At 36.0% G+C, this 24045-nt stretch overlaps 1 long non-coding RNA gene across 38 annotated transcripts in view; it reads right to left on the reverse strand.

The window, feature by feature from the left end:
• LOC141504332 (uncharacterized) overlaps positions 1-24045 on the reverse strand; it is a 1263877-nt gene that overhangs the window by 598205 nt on the left and 641627 nt on the right. Inside the window, exon 12 of one of the 38 annotated variants that reach the window (XR_012473295.1) lies at positions 10091-10156. The exons of the other annotated variants lie outside the window; for them this stretch is intronic. This is a non-coding gene — a long non-coding RNA (uncharacterized LOC141504332). The remainder of the gene's footprint in view (positions 1-10090; positions 10157-24045) is intronic. 38 annotated transcript variants of the gene reach the window in all.

The following is a 24045-nucleotide window of genomic DNA, read 5'->3' on the forward strand; positions in this document are numbered from 1 at the left end:
GGAACTGGGGTTGAAAAGCTGATAAAGAGTACATACTTATATACTTTCAAGGAGTACCTTTCCCTAGCAAGTAATTTACCTGAAAGCCTGTACCAGAGGTCATCTCCCTTAAAGAAATTCCTTATTGGCTCGTGCGGGATGAGCTGTATTTGTCGTCTTCCTAAATCATATTGCCCAAGTCAATTCCTGCTCTACCATACTCACAAAGCTATGAACTTGCCCTAAAGTTCCGGTTCCTATCTCCAACTACCTCTTATATAGTTTTACTGTATACCCTATCAGCACCTCAAACTAAATCAATTTAAAATGTAAAATGTGGAATAATCTTATTATTTCTGCTTCTAACCTTTTCTCAATTTCTCTTCCTGTTGATGGCATTATCACCTTCCCATTAATTCAGGCATGTAAACTTTATCTTTTCATCTCTTTCTTTTTCATCATCTCAATAGGCAAAATCTATCTCTTCCTTTCCAATTCCTAATACCATTCTGATTGTCAAACCTCTACCCAGAAAATATTCAGGCCTTCTCTTCTTATGCTAACCCAGGATATATTGAAACCATGGCAGGGAAAGTCATAAAGTGAAAGGGATAACTATACAACTTAAATATGATCACTTGCATAATGAAACATATAAATGAGAGATTCAAGTGTAGGGAACAGGGTGCAGTTATAGTTAATGGAATCAGAAAAATCTTTATGACAGAGTACCTAGAATGGATAGGTGGTGCAGTAGATAGACTAGAATCAGGAAGATTCATCCTGAGGTCAAATCTGGCCTCAGACACTTAGAAACTACGTGACCCTAGACTAGTTACTTAATCCTGTTTGCCTCAATTTATTCATCTTAAAATGATCCTAGAGATAAGGAAATTGTAAACTGCTCCAATATTTCTGTCAAGAAAAACTCAAATAGCATCACCAGAGTCAGATATGACTAAGTAACAACACCAAAAGCATCTAGAATTCACTTTTCTATAGTGTGAATTTTATGTTCACTTTTTCCATGCAATTTCCATCAATGTTCAATTGTCTCTCAATGGTTTTTTTTTTGGTCCAAGTGGCATTATCTAACAATTCCCATGGTTCCAGAGAAAAGTCACCAAGTCTGTTAGCTTACTTTTGCTATCCCATAGGTAAGAACCTTCTGAAAATGACAATAATGAAGATTGGGAAGGAGAGAGAGGGGAAAAAAATAGTGAGACCTTGCATTCATCTGTTTCTATTTTAAAGTTCAATAGCTGACTTTCTACTTTGTAGATTAACTTTGAGAAGTTGTGGCAGGACTGTTTCCTTTTTAACCCTTTTGTTTACCTACCCTACTAATTTACTTTATTTGAAAGACAGAGGCAGAAAGGAAAGGTTTTTGGGAAAGGGAAGAGGATGCTTCTTGGCTAAGTGACTCCTCAGATCCTAATCTGACTAGAATTGGAAAGGAAGAGATAGACTTTGCCTCTTGAGATGATGAAAAAGAAAGAGATGGAAAGATAAAAGCTCCCCCCACCCCCATCACAGCATAGGTTCCTGAAGACATCAAATCTAAAAGGCTTTAAGCACAGGGTCATCAACTAACTCTAGTCTTACTGACCAAGGTTCATCCAAAGTGACGAATATTTTGCTCACAATTTGCAATTCTCAAAGACAAAACTGGAGAGATGTTGACATCTCTATCAGTGGAGGGACAGACTACATTTACTAAATTACAGGTTGCTAAAGTATTGAGGAGGCTGCAATTCAGTTACTGGTAATGCTCCCTTCCCTCTTGCTTCCCAGGTAGATTTCCTCAATAGGGAAATTATTTTTACCTGAAATTGTCTGCCCTAATTTTTTTCCCATTCAGATTAAGAAATCATGAGGAGGGGGAAGGAAAGGAGTGGAGAAAAAGAGGAGGACTCAGTATTTTTTCCCCTAGATCTTTCCTAAGTCTACATGTCACAGCTTTATTTTTTTAATCTGAAATTCAAACTCCCAGAGCAACATTTACATACTTATCCACATGTGAGCATACAAAAAGTCCATTCGGAGGCTAGAGTGGCATGATTTCCCAATGCTAATTATTGGTGTTGGGCTTACATACTAAGCTCACGTAGCACATCTCATAGTAGGATAATAATGACAGGTTTCAGCCAATCCTTCTGTTTTCTAGTTTGTCTAAAGGGAACCGCCTACCCAGACGCCAGCTCCAAAAGTCTGATTGCTTACTGCTGGAAAGTCTTTACTTGAAGAACATCAATTTTCAATAGAAAGCGATCCCCTTTCTTTTCCCTCAGTTTAACCTTACAACATTATAATTTCAGATCATATGTAAATTTCATTATATGTCTTATATAATACATTAAAGTTTCAAATGTTCTATGTAGTTTGCTCACAATTATCTGTGCTGCAGGAGAAGAGAGACAAAAGATAATGCCAAACAACAGCCAGGTCCTAAGTCATTTATATTTGCTTTTGGATAGCAACCAGGATATAAATTTAGCCAGGACTCACAATCATTTATGATTTGTTGTTGTGTCATTTAAGTCTTGTCTAACCCTCCGTGACCCCATTTGGAGTTTTCTTGGCAAAGATACTGGAGTGGTTTGCCATTTCCTTCCCCAGCTCATTTCTATCCTCAGTTCATTTTACAGATGAGGAAACTGAGACAAATAGGGAAGTGACTTTCCCAGGTTCACACAATTAAGTTTCTGGTCAGATTTGAAATCAAGAAGATGAGTTTTTCTGTCATCAGGCCCAGTCCCTCTACTACACTCAAAAGCTTCCCTATCCCCCCACCCCCACTCCCTCTACCCCATCCTCCCACCCTGTTTTAATATAAAGCTAAGAGTCCAGGGTTTGACTGGACAGGAGGAAGAGATGGTCTTAGAGGTCTCAGAATTTTACTTTTGGAAGGGAACTTCAAGGCCATCATAACCTAACTCACTAATTTTACAATGAGGCTCAGAGAGTTGCAGTGATTTGCTCAAAGGCACACAGCTAATTAAAGACAAAGTTGGGACTAGAATCCAAGTCTCTCAACTCTTAGCCAAAGAGCTCTTTTCATTAAAACTCAAATACAGCCTGGGTTGTCATAGATAGTTCATTAAAGTGGAAAATACCTCAATAGATGATAAAGAATGAGCTCTTCACAGATCCAGTTTTTTAAAAAAGCTATTTGAGAATATAACAATACATTTAGTCTGATAAGGGTGGAAATTGGGGTGACTATTTTATTTTAGCATTGAAAATCCAAACTGACAGTTTTCAATTTTCTGCACTGAAATTTAGTTTCAATATATGATCTGCTCCCTAAAGTCTCATATCTAATGATCTTCCTTATTGCATTTCATGACATGCTTTTGACTGATCGAATATATAGAAGTTTATAAGAAAAAAATCTTTTGAGATATTAAAATTGGATTTCTTGCAACTGAACAGGGTAGTAATTAGTGAAAATGTTTCACTCATTAGTATCAGAACCAATTTCACTTGGGCTTTTGCCATTCTGATCTGAATATCTGGATAATAGCTTCAGCTTTCAAAGTTAATGCAAGGGCACAAACCAGACAGAAGACTAGTTCTCAAAATCAGGACTGAAGGGATTAACACTCAGTTTGAAATATTGAAAGTGATTCCTCATTTTCATTGCCAGTGGAGACAAATCTACATTACCCAAGAATGCTGTTGGGCAATACAGTTGGCCAGAGTGGATTCTATATCCCCAAACAGGTTTAATTTATGTCCGTGAATCCAGGTTGATGTTCAGTCAATTATGTTCCCCCACCCCCCAAACTGCTGTTGCCTGGCCGACGTTAAGGATAAGTGCCTGTTGGAACAATTTGTAAATGGGTTTTGTGGAAAGCCATAAATCCCGAGTTTGGTGAGTGCCATTTTTAAAGGTACCTTGTGAATTGATTGAAAACCAGTACAGGAAACTGGAAAGAAGTAATTCTGAGAATTACTTAGGACAGCTCAGTTCCCTGAATGAAACTATGGCCAAGAAGGATGCAAGGTAAGAAGGTGTTAATGATATCAGGATTGTGCCAGATAGAAAATGGTGGGAGAGGGATGAGAAAATTTGTATCAATGGGTAAAAATAGAATCATTTTCCCTAGATGTCTTAATATATTTTCTGATGGAAAGATGAATTTTTTTCAATCAATGAAACAACATTTATTAAACATCTACAATATGCCAGGCACTATGGTAGATAGTGGAAATAGAATAAGGAGTAAAACAATTCCTACTTCTAAGCATTTTATATTAATAGGGGAGAGAAATAGCCACACATATATGAAATGTCACACACACATATATGTATCAGCATAAATAAAAATAAATACACAAATAGTTCAAATACATGTAGTCTGAATGAAGTTCACTGGCAGTTGGAGGGATCAGGAATATTTTTATTTTAATTTTTTTACCTTCATTTGTTCTTAATTTAAAATTTTCCACTTCCTGTACATGGATTTGAATCTCAACCTGTAACCACCATCTCAGGGGTATAAACTGGACACTAAAGTTGTTGATTGCTCTTTCTCCAGTTTATCTTAGCTGGCCATTTATTGACTCATTCTTTACCTTGTTCTCCTGTTTCCACTCAGTTTTGCCTTTTGAATTTCACATTTTTCATGTCTTTCTAATAATCTTAAAGAAAAATAATATTTTGATAGTATTTCCTGGTTGGATGATGATTTATCTCAGTTGGTCTTCAAGAAACATGAGAGATAAGTAATAGAAATATTATAAGTCCTATTTTACCTGGAGAAACTGAAGCTCAAGGATGAAAAGTGACTTACTAAAGTCACACAACTAATAAGGGTCAGAATCAGGACTTGAAACCAAGTTCTTGAAACCACAAAGCTGTTTTTCATCCTGTGTTTCTTTCCCCAAAGTGACACTTAACCAAAAAAGCTAATTCTCTCCTTCAGAAAAAAAAAAACAAATACCATGAGCATTAATTTTTTTTTCAGAAAATTGCCTTCTCTTTTCTTCAAGCATATTTGCTTCACCTTTAATCAATATAATTAGACAGCAAGGTGTTTCACTTAATGAATTTTCCAACTGATTAAAAGATCCCTTTAATCACCAAATTTTATTTGTTTTGACCATTTTTTGATGAGTTTTTTTCTGGAAAATTCTCAGCCTACTTAGGTAGAGAAGATGAAACACAACTTTTTCTTGAGGTGCCATGGTCATGTTCTGGGCCAGAAAATAGTAAATTCCTCAGGAACAATGAAGTTCTATGGTCCATTTGCTAATTTGATGACTGGCCCTAGAGAGTTGACCTTTAGTTCTTAGGTCTGCATTTTATAGTTTTATGGTATCTTCCCTTGATGTCAAATTTTGCAGTTGTGTGATGAAGGCCTTTAACAGCCCCCCCCCCTTACCAACTGCATCTAATTTGCTATTTCTAATCTTTTGTGGTCAGGAAAACCAAATATTCTAGCTTCTGAGAAAGGAATCAAGGAGGTTTAGGGGTAGGGAGTGAATCTGAAGGCTTGAGTATGAATTCTGGTTCTAATATTTCTTACCAATTGTGACTAGCCAGGCAACCACACTAAGCATTAGTTCTCACATCTTTCTAAAGGATATAATAATATTTATACTTCATACTAAGTGGGATTATTGTAAAGAGAGTACTGGATAAACCTTTAAACTCTCTATAAATGTCAGTTTCAAAAAGTAAAAATTTACTTAAAGAGTAACTATACTTACCAGTTAAGACAGTGCTTGTTACATGGTAGATTCTTTTTTAAAAATTTATTTTAGGTTTTTTTTTTTTTTTTTGCAAGGCAATGGGTTTAAGTGGCTTGCCCAAGGCCACACAGCTAGGTAATTATTAAGTGTCTAAGGCCGGATTTGAACTCTGGTACTCCTGACTCCAGGGCTGGTGCTCTATCCACTGCGCCACCTAGCCACCCCTCTGGTTTACTCTTAATAAGTATTTATTGATAATAATAATGATAATAATGATAATCTCAGTTCCCATGGAAATCAATGGTCATCTTTATGCAGGTAATTGTCACATTCATTTGTCTAGTCCTAAAACTCTTCTGTGGTCCAGTCTCAAATCTACAATTGCCTTCTATACATCATGGATTGGACGGTCTATAGACATCTTATGCTCAACATGTTCAAACTGGAACTCATATTTTCCCAAACCTTTTCCTCTTCCTAACTTCCCTAATATTGTCCAGAATAACATCATTCTACTCATTTACCAGTATTGCAACCTAGCTGTCATGTCAATTTTAACTTTCTTTCTTCCCTCCTCTCCCATATGCAATCAATTTCCAAGACTGGCTGCCATTTCTACTTTTATATCATCTCTCCTATATTTCTCCTTCTTTCCTCTGTTACTACAATTACTCTGGTACAAACCTTTATCACATCATGCTTTTGTCTATTATAATACTTCAAGCCCCTATTCATTCCATTCCAATCTCTAACCTTTAGTCAAATTCATCTTCTTAAAATACAAATCTGGTTATGTCTTTGCCCTTTTCCCCAGACCCATTCCATTAACTTTATTAACTCCCTATTGGTTGCAAGATCACATATAAAATCCTATTTGACTTTTAATGTATTTAATTAGTGCATTGAACTAGTGCATTGTACTAGTGAACTAGTGAATTAGTGCATTGGTACTTTTTAAACTGAGTCTTTCTTATCTTTCCAGTCTTCTTAAAATTTACACTCCCCACTTCTTATTATAGATATACTTAAAATATGGAAAGACCTGCATGAAATAATGAAGAGTGAAATGAACAGAACCAAGAAAATATAGTATGCAGTAATAGCAATATTCTTTCAAGAATGATTTTGAATGACTGGGTTATTTTATTATTATATGTACCCATTAATTATAAAAGTTATATGAGGAAAACACTATCTGTATACAAAGAAAGAATTGATAAATAGAAGCATGTTCAGAATTTCATATATATGTAAATATATAAGTAGATCAGTAGACAGATAAATAGATGATAGATGTACAGATAGATGGTCAGATAGACAGGGTGAAGAAGGAAGAAAAATAAAGAAATTTACATTATAACTTGTATATTTAAAAAGAATAGCAAGTACATAGTAGATTTGTAGTTTTATATACAATCATCTTTTTATTATCTCTGTCATGGAAATGCTTGTTTTATTCCATAAATTAAAAATAAAATAAAAATTTTAAAATATGAACATATGCGTGCCTCTTATGGGAGGTCTAATTATTAACTCATTTCCCATGATACCCTCTCCAAATGAATCCACTCTTGTAACAAAGAAAAATGGAAGCAAAATCTAACAGATAATGAATTTATCTGCTTGTATATACAATATTCTGTACTCAGAAGGCCTCACTTCTCTACCAACAGATTTCTCCTATTTTCCCTGAAATCTTTTTTTTTGCAATTAATCTAAGTTCACTAGTTAGAAATATAAGTGTAGTTTACATGTGAACTATTAGAGTCAGTCCTAGCACATAATAGGTGCTTGACTCTAAAGATCATTCTTTTGATTCTGTTCTCCTTTCTTTATATAAATTAATCTAATTCTTTTCATGATTCTTATTTACTCTTTCTAAGAGTACAATGCTGTATCATTATATTTTTCCCCACCATCTTTCAATCAATAGCAATAAAGATGATTTGTAAACGAACTTTTCCCTTCAATTGACTTTGTGTCCTTCCATCCTATAATATCTTAATATTATCAAACACAGGGCATTTGATTAATAGATATTATTGCCTCTCTAAATAACAACCACAGGTGTTTTGAAAATTTCACTGCATTCTATGGGTTTGATTTTAAAGGGACCACCCTGTAGCTGACAGTTTTGGAGAATGAACTGTTGGCTCAGAAGTCTGGTGGGACCAGCTTTAACTAAGCACCAACAACATGTTTTTGAAACAATCATGAATCTGGTTTTGGCTGTAGAATATAGAACACATTCTCAAGTACTCAAGTACTTATGCTTCTGTCTCCTAGATTTCCTTACCTCTCAGGGAAGCTACAAATCGTTTGCAGACATGATTTCACATCTAAATGAAAATAATCCTCAATAGAGGTTTGGATAATAAAAATTTTCAGTAAAACTTTAAATCCAGTATTAGAAATGATTAACTTGTATATTTAAAAAAAACACAGAAATGATAGAACCATTTCTTGTTAGCTTGACTTAACAGTTAACATTTATAAAGGAATCTATTTTGTGCCAGGCATTTTACAATTATCAGTTCTTTTGATCCTCACAACAACCCTGGGAGTCAAGGGTTATTATTATCCTCATTTTACAGATGAGGAAACTCAAGCAGAGATTAAGTGACTTGCCCAGGGTCATTGGGCTAGTAAGAGTCTGATCTCATATTTGAACTCAGATCTTCCTGACTTCAGGATGGAAGTTTTACTTGCTGTGCTATAATAACTATTGGTATTTGTGTTAAATTAGCTGGTGCAATGATCCACCCTAGACAGAGCTAATGGCATCTGAACACAGATTGAAACACATTATTTTTCTATTTCTTTCACTTTATTTCTTCTCAGATTTTTATTTTAGTGGGGGGAGGGGGTTATGTTTACTCTTACAAGACTTTTAGTAATGTGTAAATAAATAAATTAATTAATTAATTAATAAAAATTAGCTGATGCAAGTTTGGTACAAGAGACAGAAAAAACTGATTTTAGTGTCCCAAATGAAAGACTGGCTCTGAAAAGGAAAAGAACTGTTTAAAAAGTCTGAAGCACCAGGCTGCTAAAGGGAGCATTACTGGGGTATATCCATAGAGTGGATCCTTCCATGGAAACCATGAAGCTGATTCTCCCCAGGGCTGGTCTCCAAAATCTATACAAGAGAGAGAGAGAGAGAGAGAGAGAGAGAGAGAGAGAGAGAGAGAGAGAGAGAGAGAGAGAGAGAGAGAGAGAGAGAGAGATTTTCCTGGTTTATATACTTTTGAGGAGTTTCTGACCAGAATGGCTACTCTGAACTGAAAACAGGGATGTAGATTAACAATCTAAGAGGAAATAGTAGCTGGTCTTGTCTCATGCTTCCAGCTTTTTTGCATTAAGGCTTTCCAAACTTTTCCCAATGTGATGCTACTCTCCTGATCTTAGATTTTTCCATAGAGAAGAGAAGATTATGAGATAGCTGTGAATTCTAGGGGGAGATAATAAATACTGACATTTACTTTTTTTTCCAATAAATTGCATTACCTCCCTATTACATTCAGGATCTCATATAAGCTCCTTTGTTTAATATTTAATGCCCTTCACAACTAGTGTTTAACCTAACTTTCCAGTCTGATTTTGACTCCCTTCCTCTCCCCACTCCCCATTCTATTTGGTCAGACAAATCTTCTTTCTGGCTGTTTCTCACACTCTAATATTTCTTCTGTCCAAAGGCACTAAAATGCCTCTGTAGCGATAGTTCTCTATGCTTAGAATATCTTCCCTCCTCACCTGTGTCTCAGAATCACTAGTTTAATTCAATAATCAATTGAAATGTCACCACCTATAAAAGGCATTTCCTAATTCCCTTAGGTAACTGGAACGTCCTGTACCCAATTTTATATGTATATTTTATATAAACTTATATGAGTATATGATGAGTCTTTAAATACAAGGTTGGCTTCTTAAGGGCAGGGACTACATATTTTGTCTCTGAATCCCTAGTGCATAGCATAATATTAAGAAAACTATCAGCATAATTGACTAAATTAACAGAAATCATATGATTATCTCAATTGAAGCTACAAAAGTTTTTGACAAAATACAGCATTTATTCCTATTAAAGATATTAGAGAACTAAGGAATAAATGATATTTTCCTTAAAATGATAGCAGTATCTATCTAAAACCATCAGCAAACATTACATGTAATAGAAATAAGCTAGAAGCACTCCCAATAAGATTGGAGTAAAACAAGAATGCCTATTATCACCACTATTATTCAATATTGCATTAGAAATGTTAACTTTAAAGAATCAAAAAATGAAAAGAATTGGAATAAGTAATGAGGAAACAAAACTCTCACTAGAATCCTAGAAAATCAACTAAAAAACTACTTGAAGCAATTTTAGCAAAGTTGCAGGATATAAAATAAACACAAATCATCTTACCAGCAAGAGATAGAGAAATTCCATTTTAAAGTAACTGTAGATAACATGAAATACTTGAGAATCTACCTGCCGAGGCAAACCCAGAAATTATATGAAAACAATTATAAAACACTTTTCATACAAATACAATTAGATCTAAACAATCAGAAAAATGCAAATTACTCATGGGTGGGTTGAGCTAATACAATAAAAATGACAAATTTACCTAAATTTGATTACTTATTCAGTGCTACACCAATCAAACTACCAAAAATTGTTTTATAGAGCAAAAAAAGAAGAGTAACAAATTCATCTGGAGGTCAAGATTATCAAGGAAATTAATGGAAAAAATGCAAAGGAAGGTGGCCTATTCATACCAGATCTAAAATTATATTTTAAATCATCAATCATCAAAACTGTTTTATGCTTTATATTTTTCTTCCTCTCTTATGGTTTTTTGGTTCCCTTATGCTGAATCTTCTTTTATGCATGACTAATAATGGGAATATGTTTATCCATGCATACCCTATATCAGATTATTTGCTATCAAGGGGAGGGGGGGTTGAAAGGAAGAAAGAGGAAAATGTGGAACTCAAAACCTTACCAAAAAAATGAATATTTAAAACTATCTTTTCTAGATGGATTAAAAAAATAATTTTGTTTTGAAAAAACAAATTTGAAGGGATAGGGTTACTAATTGAGGGAATTAAGAAAGATATCTTGAGGTAATCTTTGAATGTAGTTAGAGATTCTAAGAGTTGGAAGAGGGAAGGAAAATATCATGCCTGGAAAATAGGAAATGGGTCTTTGTAGTGTGGTTGAAAAAGAGAGCATATGAGGGAAAGTGACAGGAAATCCATCTAGAAAGGTAGGTCACTGTCATATTAAAAAGTTTTAGGTGCCAAATAGAAGAATTAGTATTTTATCCCAAAATTAATAGAGAATCACTGAAGCTTATTAAACTGGGGAATGACCCAGTTAAACTTATCCTTTAGAAATGTAAATATGGGGGCAGCTAAGGGGCACAGTGGATAGAGCACCAGCCTTGGAGTCAGGAGTACCTGAGTTCAAATCCGGCCTCAAACACTTAATAATTACCTAGCTGTGTGGCCTTGGGCAAGCCACTTAACCCCCATTTGCCTTGCAAAAAAAAAAAAAAAAAGAAAAGAAAGAAGTGTAAATATGGCTACTTTGTGGAGGGTAGAGGGAAGAGAAGAATACCTGGAGCAGGAAAATCACTTAGGATGCTATTTTAATTTTCAGAAGTGAAGAGGAATAGTAACCATGAATAACATTTGCACATTCATAAATCCAGGAAACCTAAAGAAAGACTGTCCAAAAATGTTAGTAGACATCCCATAGGAGATATGTGGCATAGATAAGAGTCACAGAGTATGAAAAAATGTAGATTAACTGTGATACACATGACTGAAAGACTTGCCTACTTCATATACTATCATCTCATAAATCGAGATTAATAATCATTTAAAATTGTTTACTCTAACTATTCACACTGGAAAAATGAAATGGATAAATAATGCCTGTCATCCAGACTCTGATATATAATTAGTTGGAAAAAATCCTAGAGCTGGATTATGAGTACATATACATATAATATATACATATTATACATATATTTGCTGCATAAGTCAGGGATATAAATATGTATGATAAATATTAATATCCTAGGACATATATACATATTCATATATATGTAAATCTATATGAGATATAGCCTATCTCTTTATAAAATTATATATCTAGGCAATAGATAGATAGATATCCAGGATGTATATATCTGTCCTAGGAGATCTTAGACGTGTGTGTGTGTGTGTGTGTGTGTGTATTTACATAGAGATCTAGTTCTCCTAGGATGGGATATCCTTTATATGCTATTAAGGTTTAAATGACACTAAGACTTTTGTGATGCCCTGGATATGTCTTTTATCTACTCCATGATAACCGAAATTCTAAAATTAGAGGTTAATTCCTCATGTTTAAACATTTAAGCTTAGTATCAAGGAATTAACCAAAAGCTTTCTCTGAAAACAAATTTTTATGGTATTATGGAGTATAGAGGGAAAGTGAGGATGAGGACAGTACCTAGGGGTAATGAATATTATAAATATATGTCATAAGGAAGAACAAAACACAGAAGACAAACTGTTTATTTCATAGTTTTGCTTGGGGCAAGCCTTGGCCATTGTTTGGCTTCAGTACACATCAAAAGTTTATAGTGCTATGTAGTCCAAATTTAAAATATGAGAAGTGAATATGGTTTCTTTCTAGCAAAGAGATATCTTACAAAAACAAAAAAAACAATTGGCTATATAAGAGGGATCAGGGCTAAAACAGGGTTTGAGATGTAATATCAAAGTTACTGCTTTTTTTAGTCCAATTTCATTGAATATTTTGAGAACAGGATCTAAACTTGTAAAAAATGTGACTCCCTTATTCATTCATTCTCTCTCTCTCTCTCTCTCTCTCTCTCTCTCTCTCTCTCCTTTTGGTAAATGTTTCTAAGGGGACAATGATTATAATAATAGTATGTTTCCTTTTTAAATCCACTTGATTTGGAGTTATTATATTTTTCAGAACCTTTCAGGTCAGTTAGCAAGAACAAATCCAGTTCATTAGAGCAGCCTCCAAGTCGCTGAGTCAGCATTAACACACTCTTAAAAGGAAGGAATTCACAAAGAGCTGGTCTGTTCCTATCTGTTTCAGAGGAGGAGAAAGAACAGCATAAAGAGGATGTCTGCAATCTTTGTATTTGGACCAAAATGTTCATTAGCCCGGGGACAATGAAGCTAACTTTGCCCTGTGCAGGATCATGTATTAACAATTCAGCCAAGCTCTGGTTAAGCCCGCCCGAGAGCAGCAGGGATAGATTTCCAGGGACTGATATGCAGGTTGTCAAAAGTGTGTTTATCTTTTCTTGAAAGGCGGCTATAAATTTCATTGCCTGCTGAACATACCTGGGTGTAGCTCAGAGAGAGGGCAATAAACCTTTGTCCATTCGCTCAGACTGTGGCACAGACGCTTTTTCGGCAAATGAAGGATTTTTTGCCCTAAGAACTTGGTAAATGTCTAAACTTTGTATGCCACCTTTAGAAATTCAACCTCCAAACTTCCAGGGTTCAAACCAGTTAGAAAAAGAATCTCCAAGGAGGGGGAGAAATTGAATTTTTTAGCCTAAGGAACAAAAGTCTTCAGTGAAAGAGAATTTTGCCCAGATAGGTAAAATGATGGGAGTAGAAGTTTGTATTTCAGAGGCCAGAGAGACTCAAAGTTAGAAAATTAATTAGAAGGGTAGCATTCTCAGCGAAACTCCCTTTGGATGGGTTAGATGAAGATGACATTTTTAATGAGTGATCATCGTTCACTCATCTACAAATGTGCCACAGCCACTGTTTGAAAGGCTTCTTCGAGTTATAGTCCATCAGCCAGAAGGAAGGAGGCCATACAAAGTTATATCATACTGTAACTCATTCTTGAGAATCTTTTTAATAGTAGCACTCCTGATCTCCAATTGGAGGGATGTATCTGAGAGGATTTTCTTTTTTTGATGAAAAAATACAAGTATTAAAATGTGTGGGGGGGGAGTCATTAAATTGTTTTTTAATTGTTGGCAAACTACTTAGCTAAGGTCATAATTGGGCTCCTGTCTAATTCCTCCAAACACTGTGGAATTTGCCAGAAAATGATTATGAGGAAAGCTGCTCTCTCTTGGAGAAAGTGCTTATGTGTAAATCATGTGATGTAGCTGTTGCTATGGAGATTATCAGTCTTTAGTGAATTGTCCACAAGTTGAACTTGCATCTGACAAGTCAAATTTGTCAGGTTTTTTTTTTGGGGAGGGGGGACGTCGGAGGGTTAGATTTTTGTTGTTGGTGGTGGTTTTTTCTTTGTCTTTTTTTTTTCTTTTTACTCCCATTGACTAGATTTCCTTTGGCCTCTGGAAAAACAAACCTTTCTTCAGTTGGCAATGCCATCTTTTATTAGCGTGCAGTCCTGAACTGTAGCAGATTGAATCAAAAAGCTGGAAAGGGCTGCTTTGTTCTTTTCAGCTGGTCGCATCCCCAAGGAACTTAACTTTGATGGCACAATCCGGTGTTCTCTCCATGACCATTTCAGGAGAAAAACATGTCTAGGAAGCCAATACCAGTTCTCTTTTGAAAGATGCTATGACATTGAGTCACTGCTTCTAGGCTCTGTCTGTTAGTTTGGTAATTGGAATGAAAGGATTCATGACTGGGTTTTTCTATTCAACAAGTGTATTTAATTTCCTTCACTGGCATGGAAAAAGAGGCTTAAATGTGTGTTTAGGGGTGTGTGTGTGTGTGTGTGTGTGTGTGTGTGTGTGTGTATGAAAGAGAGCGAGAACGGGAGAGAGAGAGAGAGAGAGAGAGAGAGAGAGAGAGAGAGAGCGAGCACATGTGTGCACAATTCACTAGTGTATGCTTTTTCTCTCTGGCAGGTAATTATTTTTCATGGCCTCGCTTTATCTGATTGACTACTGATGTCATTCTTGAAACAAGCATTTAATAAAAGCTACCACATGAAGCACCCTAACTGCAGGCAGCTGAGAAAGAGCCAGTCAAGGGAAGAAGACTACATACTGTGCTGTCTGCCCTAATGAATGCAATCAGCTTCCTTCTGATGGGGAGGGGAAGAAGGAGGAGAGAAGGAAAAAGAAAAAAAGAAAAAGGGGAAAAGCACTACTTCATCTTGAGAGAAGAGAATTCATCTGATCTAAATTCCCTTGTTTGATCTTGTTGCCTTTTTTCAGTTGGCCATGAAGTAAAGGCTGAATCTATTTATTCACTTACTATACGTGATTCACCTTGGAAAAGACAGTGTGGTTCAGCAGGAGAAGTCCTGGATTAGGGAATGGATCCTCTCTGTTCAAGTAGAATGTAGACTCCTTGAGGATAGGGACTATAAAGGATCACAACTCAAGAACTACCATCTTTATGAAAACTTAGCTGTTCTCCCCAGTAGTGCCAACTTCCTTAATTACCTTGTATTCAATTACATTGTGTTTGTTCTTTTAAAATGTATTCTGCCTATAACTATAACTCTATCTAGCAGAATGGAAGAATTAAAATCATTTCACCCTTTGTGTTTATAACCACAAATTATAGCATGATGCTTACCATATAGAAAACCTTCAATAAATATCTATGCTTTGTCTGGCTGATTAACCACTAAGGTTCCTCTTAGCCCTAAACCCTATAAATCTTTTAACACACTAAAACCTGGAAATCTGGAGAGAGAGAGAGAGAGAGAGAGAGAGATGAGGAGGGAGACAGGGTGACAGACACAGACACAGACACAGACACGGAGACATAGACAAAGACACAGAGACTGAGAGAGACACAGAGACAGAGAAAGACACAAGGAAATGGAGAGGGAGGGAGGAGAGAAGGGCACCATTTTTAAAAATACATATTTCAACAATTCAATACTTTAGTGTATTATTTGTCAATCAGTAAATAGGCATTTGTTAAGCTCTTCCTATATACCAAGCAAATTGATGTGGACATTCCCTACCCTTACACAGATGATAACTCCTCTTAAATTTAGTAGGGAGTTTTTGAGAGTTCCTGTGGTCAAAGGTTCATCCTCTTTTGACCACTCCAGTGATAAACCCCTCTGAACTTAGCTAACCTAAACATCAGGCATGTGGTCTGTCCATGGACCTGTACACCATCCCTTTCCAGCTTGGTAAAGTCTGCTAAAGTTTGTGGTCTATGGACATACTTTTTGAGTACATAGGGTCACCCTCAGGTCATGATGAGGCATCAGAGTAGGACCTGGGTGATGTTTATTTATAAAATGTCAAAAATACCCATAAGCATTAATAATGAAGGGGAAAGGGAAAAATCTAGGTCCCTATGAGCTGTGGTCAAGTTGTTTTGTAGGTAAACACTTTCTCTATTTCCTTCCCAGACTTTCCAGTTGCTAATACATTCTACTATTGGAATCACTACTGATCAGTTCTAACCATTAGATCAGAATTTAAGGATTTCTTACTTGCTAAAACTAGACTTTGAATCTAGGTCTCTCCTAATCCCCAAATCAGTATTCTTTGGGGGTTTTTTAAGTTGATTAGTTGTTTCTGACTCTTTGTGACCCCATTCAAAGTTTTCTTGGCAAAGATGCTTGGAATGATTTGCTATTTCCTTCTCCAGCCCATTTTACAGATGAGGAAACTGAGGCAAACAGGATTTTTTTATAGCCTTAAAATCTGCAGTTCTTAACATACACTAACTGATTATAGGTGCCAAGAAAACATGAAATAGGGTCATAAAGCATTGGAAATCTTTAAACTCTGACATATAAGATTCATACAGTTCAAATTGACCTCAGAGGAAAGTGGAACAAAGGGAGCAGGAAAAGTCTCTTATTAAAGGCAAGATTTGAGTTGAGATTTGAAGGAAGCTAGGGAAGCCAGGAGGAAGAGGCAAAGAAGGAGATCATGGGAGATAAACCTTTGAAATGGAGCATTCTATTCAAGGAACATTAGAAAGGCCACTGCTGTTGGATCATAGGAAGTGTGCAGAGAGGTAAAAAGTAAGAATAGTGGCAAAATAGGAGGAGATTAGTCTGAAGAGTGTTTTAAAGTCAGAGAATGTTGTATTTGAGCTTGTCATAGGGAGCACTGGAATCAAGAAAATTGTGGAAGAAGCATGCTTTTAGACCTTGTAAGAAAGATCTTTAGGAAAATCTCTTTACTAGCTGAGTAGAAGCAGACTGGAGCTGCAAGAAACAAAGTAGGAAAATCAACCAGCAGGCTACTGCACTAATCCAGGAATGAAGGAATGAGAGCTAGATCACTTACCGAAGATCACCTAGTTTACTAAGTGACAGTCAAGATTTGAATCTAGGGCCTTGATTCTTATACCTCCCCCACTTTCCTTCCAAAGGAGGGACTAATCTAAGTTCACTATTTCACAGTACCCTGGGAATGACTAACAGAATTGCTTTCTCTGACTGAAAAGGAGAGAATTGTCAGCTTATGGTTGGTTCTTGTACTTGGTTATCAAAGAAGACCAAAATGACATCACTATGTCTGAGACAAATTTCAGTGTATCCAACAGTGACTGATTAGCCCAATATGAGCTTGAAATGCTCTACCACAGGTTGGGCACAAATAGTCCATGTGACCAAGTAGGGTGGGGGCTCTAAACTTATGAATGTCACATTTTCTTTGAACTGTCTCAATTCTACCTTCCTCATAGAGTGCAGCACCCTTACTGATGAGGAGACACCATGCTGGGCAGTCCTGTGCCAGTGTCTCCCATGTTGTACAATCATTTCTAAAATTCTTAAGAGAGACCTTCAGGGTAACCTGGTATCGTTTCTTCTGATCCCCTTGTGATCCCTTGCCCTGTGAGGTCAAGATTTATACAGTTTATATAGTTCAAATTAGCCTCAGAGGAAAATGGAACAAAGGGAGCAGGAAAAGTCTCTTATAAAAGGTAAGATTTGAGTTGAGATTTGAAGGAAGCTAGGGAAGCCAGGAGGAAGAGGCAAAGAAGAAGATCATGGGAGATAAACCTCTGAAAAGGTAAAATGGAACAATCTATTCAAAGAACATTAAAAAGACTACTGCTGTTGGATCATAGGAAGTGTGCAGAGAGGTAAAAAGTAAGAATAGTGGCAAAATGGAAGGAGATTAGGCTAAAATAGGTTTTTTTTTTTGGCAAGTGTACATCTGGTATTCTAACAAGGTGACCAGCCCATTGTAATTGCATTATCTGTAATGATGTTGGAATGCTAGGCACTTTAGCTCAGAAAAGGATCTTAGAAGATACCAGAGTATCTTTTCCTGCCAGGTGATCTTCAGAATTTTCCTAAGACAATTTAGATGGAAGTGATTGAGTTTCTTGACATGGTGTTATAGACTGTCCAGGTTTCATAGACAAAGCAATGAGGTCAGCACAATGGCTCTGTAGACCTTGACTTTAGTAATCAGTCTAATACCTCTTCTCTCTCATACTTTCTTTTGGAGTCTTCCAAATGCTGAGCTAGCTCTGGCACTGCAAGTGTCAACCTCATAGTCATTGAGTACCTTTTTGGAAAGGACAGTGCCAAGGGAAGTGAATCTGTCCACAGTACTCAAAACAACTCCATTTGCCGTAATTGATGGTTCCACATATGGATGGTGCAGTGCTGGCTGATGTTTTCTTGGTGTTAATTGTTAGACCTATATTAGCACAAACAGCAGAGAATTGACCCATACTTTGTTGCATCTCAGATTCAGAGGCTGCACTGAATGCACAATCATCTACAAACAGAAGATCATGCTCCAACACTCCCTCCACTTTGATCTTGGCTTGTAGCCTTTTCAAGTTGAAGAATTTGCCATTAGTGCAGTAGCTGAGTGACCTTGAGGCCATGTTCATCCTCAGTGAAGGCATTTGATAAGATGGCTGAAAACATCCTGCTTTATCATGGGAGCAAGGATATAGCTTAGTTTTACTCCATTGATGTCAGCTTATATAAATATATTTGATAAGTTATTGGTGCCTGAACATATCTGTTCTGGTCACTCTTAGTCAGACACCTCTGTCCCTACCTTTAAGCTGCTGTTACCAGTTACTTTGGCTGCCAGAGACATCTCCCCATCCTAATTTTGAGAAAGAGCACAAATATTTCAAGTCTCCTGATTTGGAAGTCAAAGAATATTTATCTTTTGAAATAATGTACTATATGGTGATAGACCAAGAAAAACCTCTGACTAAGAGTTGGAATGGCTGCCAAAAACCATTTAGAATACTGGTCATTCCTGAGCAAGAATACTTGACAAGTAATTGTTCAGTCTCTTTTTTATGTTCTCCAATAGGAGAGAACTCATTACTTTCCATGGCAATGCATTACACTAATGGCTAGGTTTGTTTACCTTGTATCTTTAACTTTGAACCATTTCTGTCATTTCTGCACTTGAAATCCAGGAGGAAAAAGTGTAATCTTCCTATATATGATAATTTTGTTAAATACCCAGATAGCCATCTCATAACACTAACCTTCTGACACCTTCTATTCTCTTCTCTTTCAACTGATTGTCAGAAGGAATAATCTCAATATGTTTCATCATTCTAATCATCTTCATCTGGACATACTCCAGCTGATTAATGTTTATATTAAACAAACTGATATTAATAATCCAAATGTTCTCTGACCAAGTTTGAATATTTCAGCCCTGACTCTAGACATGATGCTTCTCTTAATATAGCCCATTACTGAATTAGCTTTTGGGTTTTTCAATCACTCTATTAATTCAAGACAAGCTTGTCATTAGTTAAAATCCTCAGATGTTCATCTAGCCATGCCTCTCTCCCCTTGGGTTTCTAAAGATGAATTTTTTTGAGCCCCCAAATTTACTTATTAATACCTCCTCCATCATTTATACCTATTAAATTGTATCTTATTCAGTTTGGCAGACTGTTTTAATTACTATTTTGGAGGATAGGGTGCCCATTGATTCTTTTTACTCAATATATTAATTCCAACTGAATGACTTCTGTTTCCTCATGTGTAAAATGAGGATAATAGGGGCAGCTAGGTGGTGCAGTGAATAAAGCACCAACCCTGGTGTCAGGAGAACCTGACTTCAAATTTGGCCTCATACACTAAATAATTACCTAGCTGTGTGACCTTGGGCAAGTCAATTTAACCCCACTGCCTTGCCAAAAAAACCCTTATAAAAATGAGGATTATAATAGTGTCCACCTTCCAGATTCTTGATCTCAAATGAGATCATGATTACAAAGCATTTGCTTGGAACATAGTAAGCTTTATTCTCACCTTTGTGTCACATTCAAATGTGATTAACATTCCTTTTATGCCTTTATCCATTTCACTGTTTAAAATAAGTAACACAAGATAATAAATAAATAAATAACATAACATTAAGCAAAGTTTCCATGAGTAAATTCCCACCATGGTATCACTGAACAATTCAAGCCAACATTTGGATTTGACTATTCAACCAATTTCAAGTACACGCCCTATCATATAGGATCATGATTCTTGTAATTACTCCTTGTAATAATAGCATGAGAGACTTTCCTAAATAATTAACTAAAATCTAGGTAAGCTATATATCTAGCAATCCTGTGAAAAAAGGAAATGAAATTACTTTCTAATGACCTATCCTAGATGATGCTACCATTTTGTTTATTATCACCATTTCCTTTTCTAAATGGGTTAGAAATTTCTAGAATAATAAGTTCTAAGATTTGCCTGGCATAAAAAAATCAAGTTCTCTGAGTTATAACTTTTAGATTTCATTCTCTTCTCCTCTACCTCCCTTTTTTTGAAAATCACATCAGCATCTGCTATCTCTAATTCTAGGTACCTTCCTGTTATCAATGACCTTTGAAGGTGGTTGGGAATTTAGCAATCAGAGTCCAAAGTCTGATTTTTTTTTTTCAGGAGGAATATGAGAACAAGAGAATTGTTGTATTAGGTATTGATGAAATGATCAAAGATAAACTTGAAGTCCATTATGGGTTGAATGTCCTTCTTTGGAATGGTCTGAAAAGCTAACCAACAAGTATAATTTTATTTCTACATTTAAATGAATTCTAAATTTTAAGCAAGTGACTTAAAATGAACTTCACATGAAGCCCCTCTTCTGTTTATAAGTTATAGACTGCCTTTGCTGTGTACACCTCTATACTGGTCTCTTGGGCACCCTTGATTTATATAGACAATAGTTCAGGGAAAAACAGCCTAACCTCATGTGGTTGTGGGTTTCTTTCATCCTCTCTATAATTTGGGGTTAGCAGGGGCCCCTACTCTATTTCATTAAAGCTATATATGGTGTTGTCCCTTGGAACTGAGGGAACTGAGTGACTTCCTGTCTCCACACAGGACTGCTCCCCCTCCCAGAAGGAAACATATGTTAAGTCAGAGTTCGGATGAGGGGAAATGGTAGAGAGGGCGAAGAGAGAGACAACCTTGTTAACTCCTAGTGCTGCGCTATCTTCGGTCTTCATCCATCTCTGACTTCAGAAACATGCGGAAAACACAGCATTTCCAAAGCTTCAAACTGAAGACATGAAGGTGGAATATAAATCAGGAGTCAGTTTTAAACATCCTGTAAAGTCTCTTTTCTTTCACTAGTTTTAGTGAGAAACAAAGACACTGTCTTCTAAATAGATCACTGTTGGAAGGCCTTTTTTTAAAGGGCCTTTGTGAAAGCAGTACAAAACCTTTCAAAGATTACAATACTCTGTTCTTGGAGAAAAAGCCATACCAGTCTGATGATTCTTACAGTGTCTGCTGTTCCCTTGATAGAAATACACTGGGAACAGAAACACTGCAGTCCTAGGCTATAATTTTATTTTCTTGAGGGATGCCAGGTATCCAGCTCAGAAAAAGTCCAAACTCCAACTCCTTGGGTGCCATCATTGTGTAAAATTGCAGACTGGATGCCGAAAATTCAAATAAATAAATAATGCCAATGAACTCATGATGTGCCTATTCCAGATAAATTGTAGAAAAACTGTGCCTTTATTTAAACAAGTGTCTGAATAAAATGGATGGTGGGTGGGTGGGGGAAAATCTACCAAACATGCCATTTAAAGATTGCTCATAAAGGGAGAGAGTCCTAAGATCATTGGCGTAGAATTGGAATGGATAAAGGGGGTCATCTAGTCGAACCCTTTGTTTTACAAATTACAATTCAAAGGGCATCCAAGTAATAAGTGGGATCCCCAAAATTCAAACCCCAGATTCTTCCTATTACACCAAAGCTGCTAGAAAGAAAAATGACATTTCCTGCTGCAGCAGCTGCTAAGAAGATCTGCTTATTTGGAAAACAAGCTCACCAATAAAAAACAATTTAAATTAATGAGATTCTGAATTAAAAAGAGACAATATATGGTAATACTAATTTTCTTATTCCTTTTCCTATTTTTGACATGTGAGTATAAACAACAAAAATCTCCATTCCTGAAATCCCATTCAGTGAAAGCTTATTTTTCCCCTTAGACCTTCATATCACTATGCCATTTAAAAGGCAAATTCAAAATTACAACTTCTATCAGTTTCACAAACTTGAGTATTTTACTAAGATTTGTTGAAAATGTTATTGCCATGGTGCCCGTAAGTCCACTTTTTATAGGATTGTTCCTCCATTTTCCAAGTATATAACACCCCTCAAAGGAAAAAAAAAATAGCAGTAACATTATGTTCCAGTGCCCTAATGTGTCTTCTACATTATGGGGATTCATTAAGTGTTTAATAGTGGCGTCTGTGGCTAGTTAGCTCATATGGTTAAAGCATATGGCTAATGAAGCCAGGGTCATGGGTTCAATCCCCATATGGGTTAGCCACCTTTGCTCTGCCCCATGACCACAAACGGCACTCCTAACATTTACCAGCAGCCTCACAAATGTAGACTATTGGTCACGAGGGGTTAAAAAACTGGGTAAGAGAGAATGAAAAATAAAAGAAGAAGAAAAAACACAGCAAATATATAATATCCTTCCTGGACATAAAGACTCCAAGTTCCTGCTAAGGTTAGTCAAGCGATCTTCATGAAATTCAGAGAAAGATAAGATTGATTCATTCAAACAGACTTTCTTTTCTACTTTCTAGGGAGGAACAAAAGGGAGATACTGTCAGTCAGTCAACAAGCAAGTATCCACTATGGGCTTATCACTTAATTAGAAACTATGGGATTTCTAACATGTATGGCATGTACATATATAATAATACATTTCACACAACTCTGTACACAGATGCATGTATGCGACACATATCTACAATACAGGTATAATATACCTAAGGGTTTATATATGCATAAAAATATACACTATAGCAATATATGCACACAAATGTTCATGCATACATGTGTGTGGGCATGTGTGTGGGCATACAGGTATGTGTGCATGTGTAGAACATGTATACATATATAAACATAGGAAGTAGAGGCAGAAGGAGAAAGCTCTTATCATGTCACCTTCTTTCCAGAGTCTTTAGGAAACTAAATAACTTTAGCCTGGTCCATCTTCTCTATCAAAGCTGGAAACTAGAAAAGCACTCATGGTGCTCACATCTCTCTCCTCTTCTCTTGATAACTCTGCTCTGAGTGAGAACCCATAGATAAGGAACAATGATCTCCATCAATGAGGAGATAGTTTCATACCCATGACTTCTGAGGCATAGGTTATATTAGTATTAAAAATAGTTCCTGACTTAAGAACTTTTAAAAACCTTCTAACTGGGACTTTCATAGATGAAACAACGAAAACAGTGGTGCTTGAATGTTCTTCAGTAGGAGAACATTTTTCTTTAAACAAAATATTGGTGGAATTCCTATAGTAAACCCTTTAAAGATAATTAATAAAATTCATTTCCAGATCTGTTCTCAAACAATAATGAGAAAGATATGGCTACTTGCTATGAATGTCTTATCAAAAAAAGGAAAATGATAATTGAGAAGTTATGGGAAGCCAGACACACTAATACAGTGCTGGTGGAGTTTTGAATTGGCCGAACTGTTAGACAAAGCAATTTGGAACTATATCCCAAAAGTCACTAAACCATCCATACCCATTGACCCAGCAATTCCAAAGGACCCATATGTATCTATAAGAATATTTTTTTTTTTGTTATAACAATGAACTGGAAACAAAGGTGTCCATTAATTTGAGAGTGGCTAAGCAAATTAAAAATATGAATACCATTGAACATCATTGTCCCATAAAAAAGATGAAATGGACAATTCAGAAAAATCTAGAAAATTTATGTGATCTGATGCAGAATAAGTTAAATAGAACCCCCAAAACAATTTATGCAATAACTACAATATTGTAAAGGAAAAGAACTTAAAAAATATTTAAGAATTTTGATCAATTCAATGTACAAACAACTCCAGAAGAGGAATGATGAATCATTCCTCCTTCCTCTCAAAAAAAAAAGTGATTAAAGTGTGGGAGGCACAGAATGAGAATGGC

The sequence above is a fragment of the Macrotis lagotis genome, chromosome 1 (assembly GCF_037893015.1).
Source record: "Macrotis lagotis isolate mMagLag1 chromosome 1, bilby.v1.9.chrom.fasta, whole genome shotgun sequence".
NCBI classification, from domain to species: domain Eukaryota; kingdom Metazoa; phylum Chordata; class Mammalia; order Peramelemorphia; family Peramelidae; genus Macrotis; species Macrotis lagotis.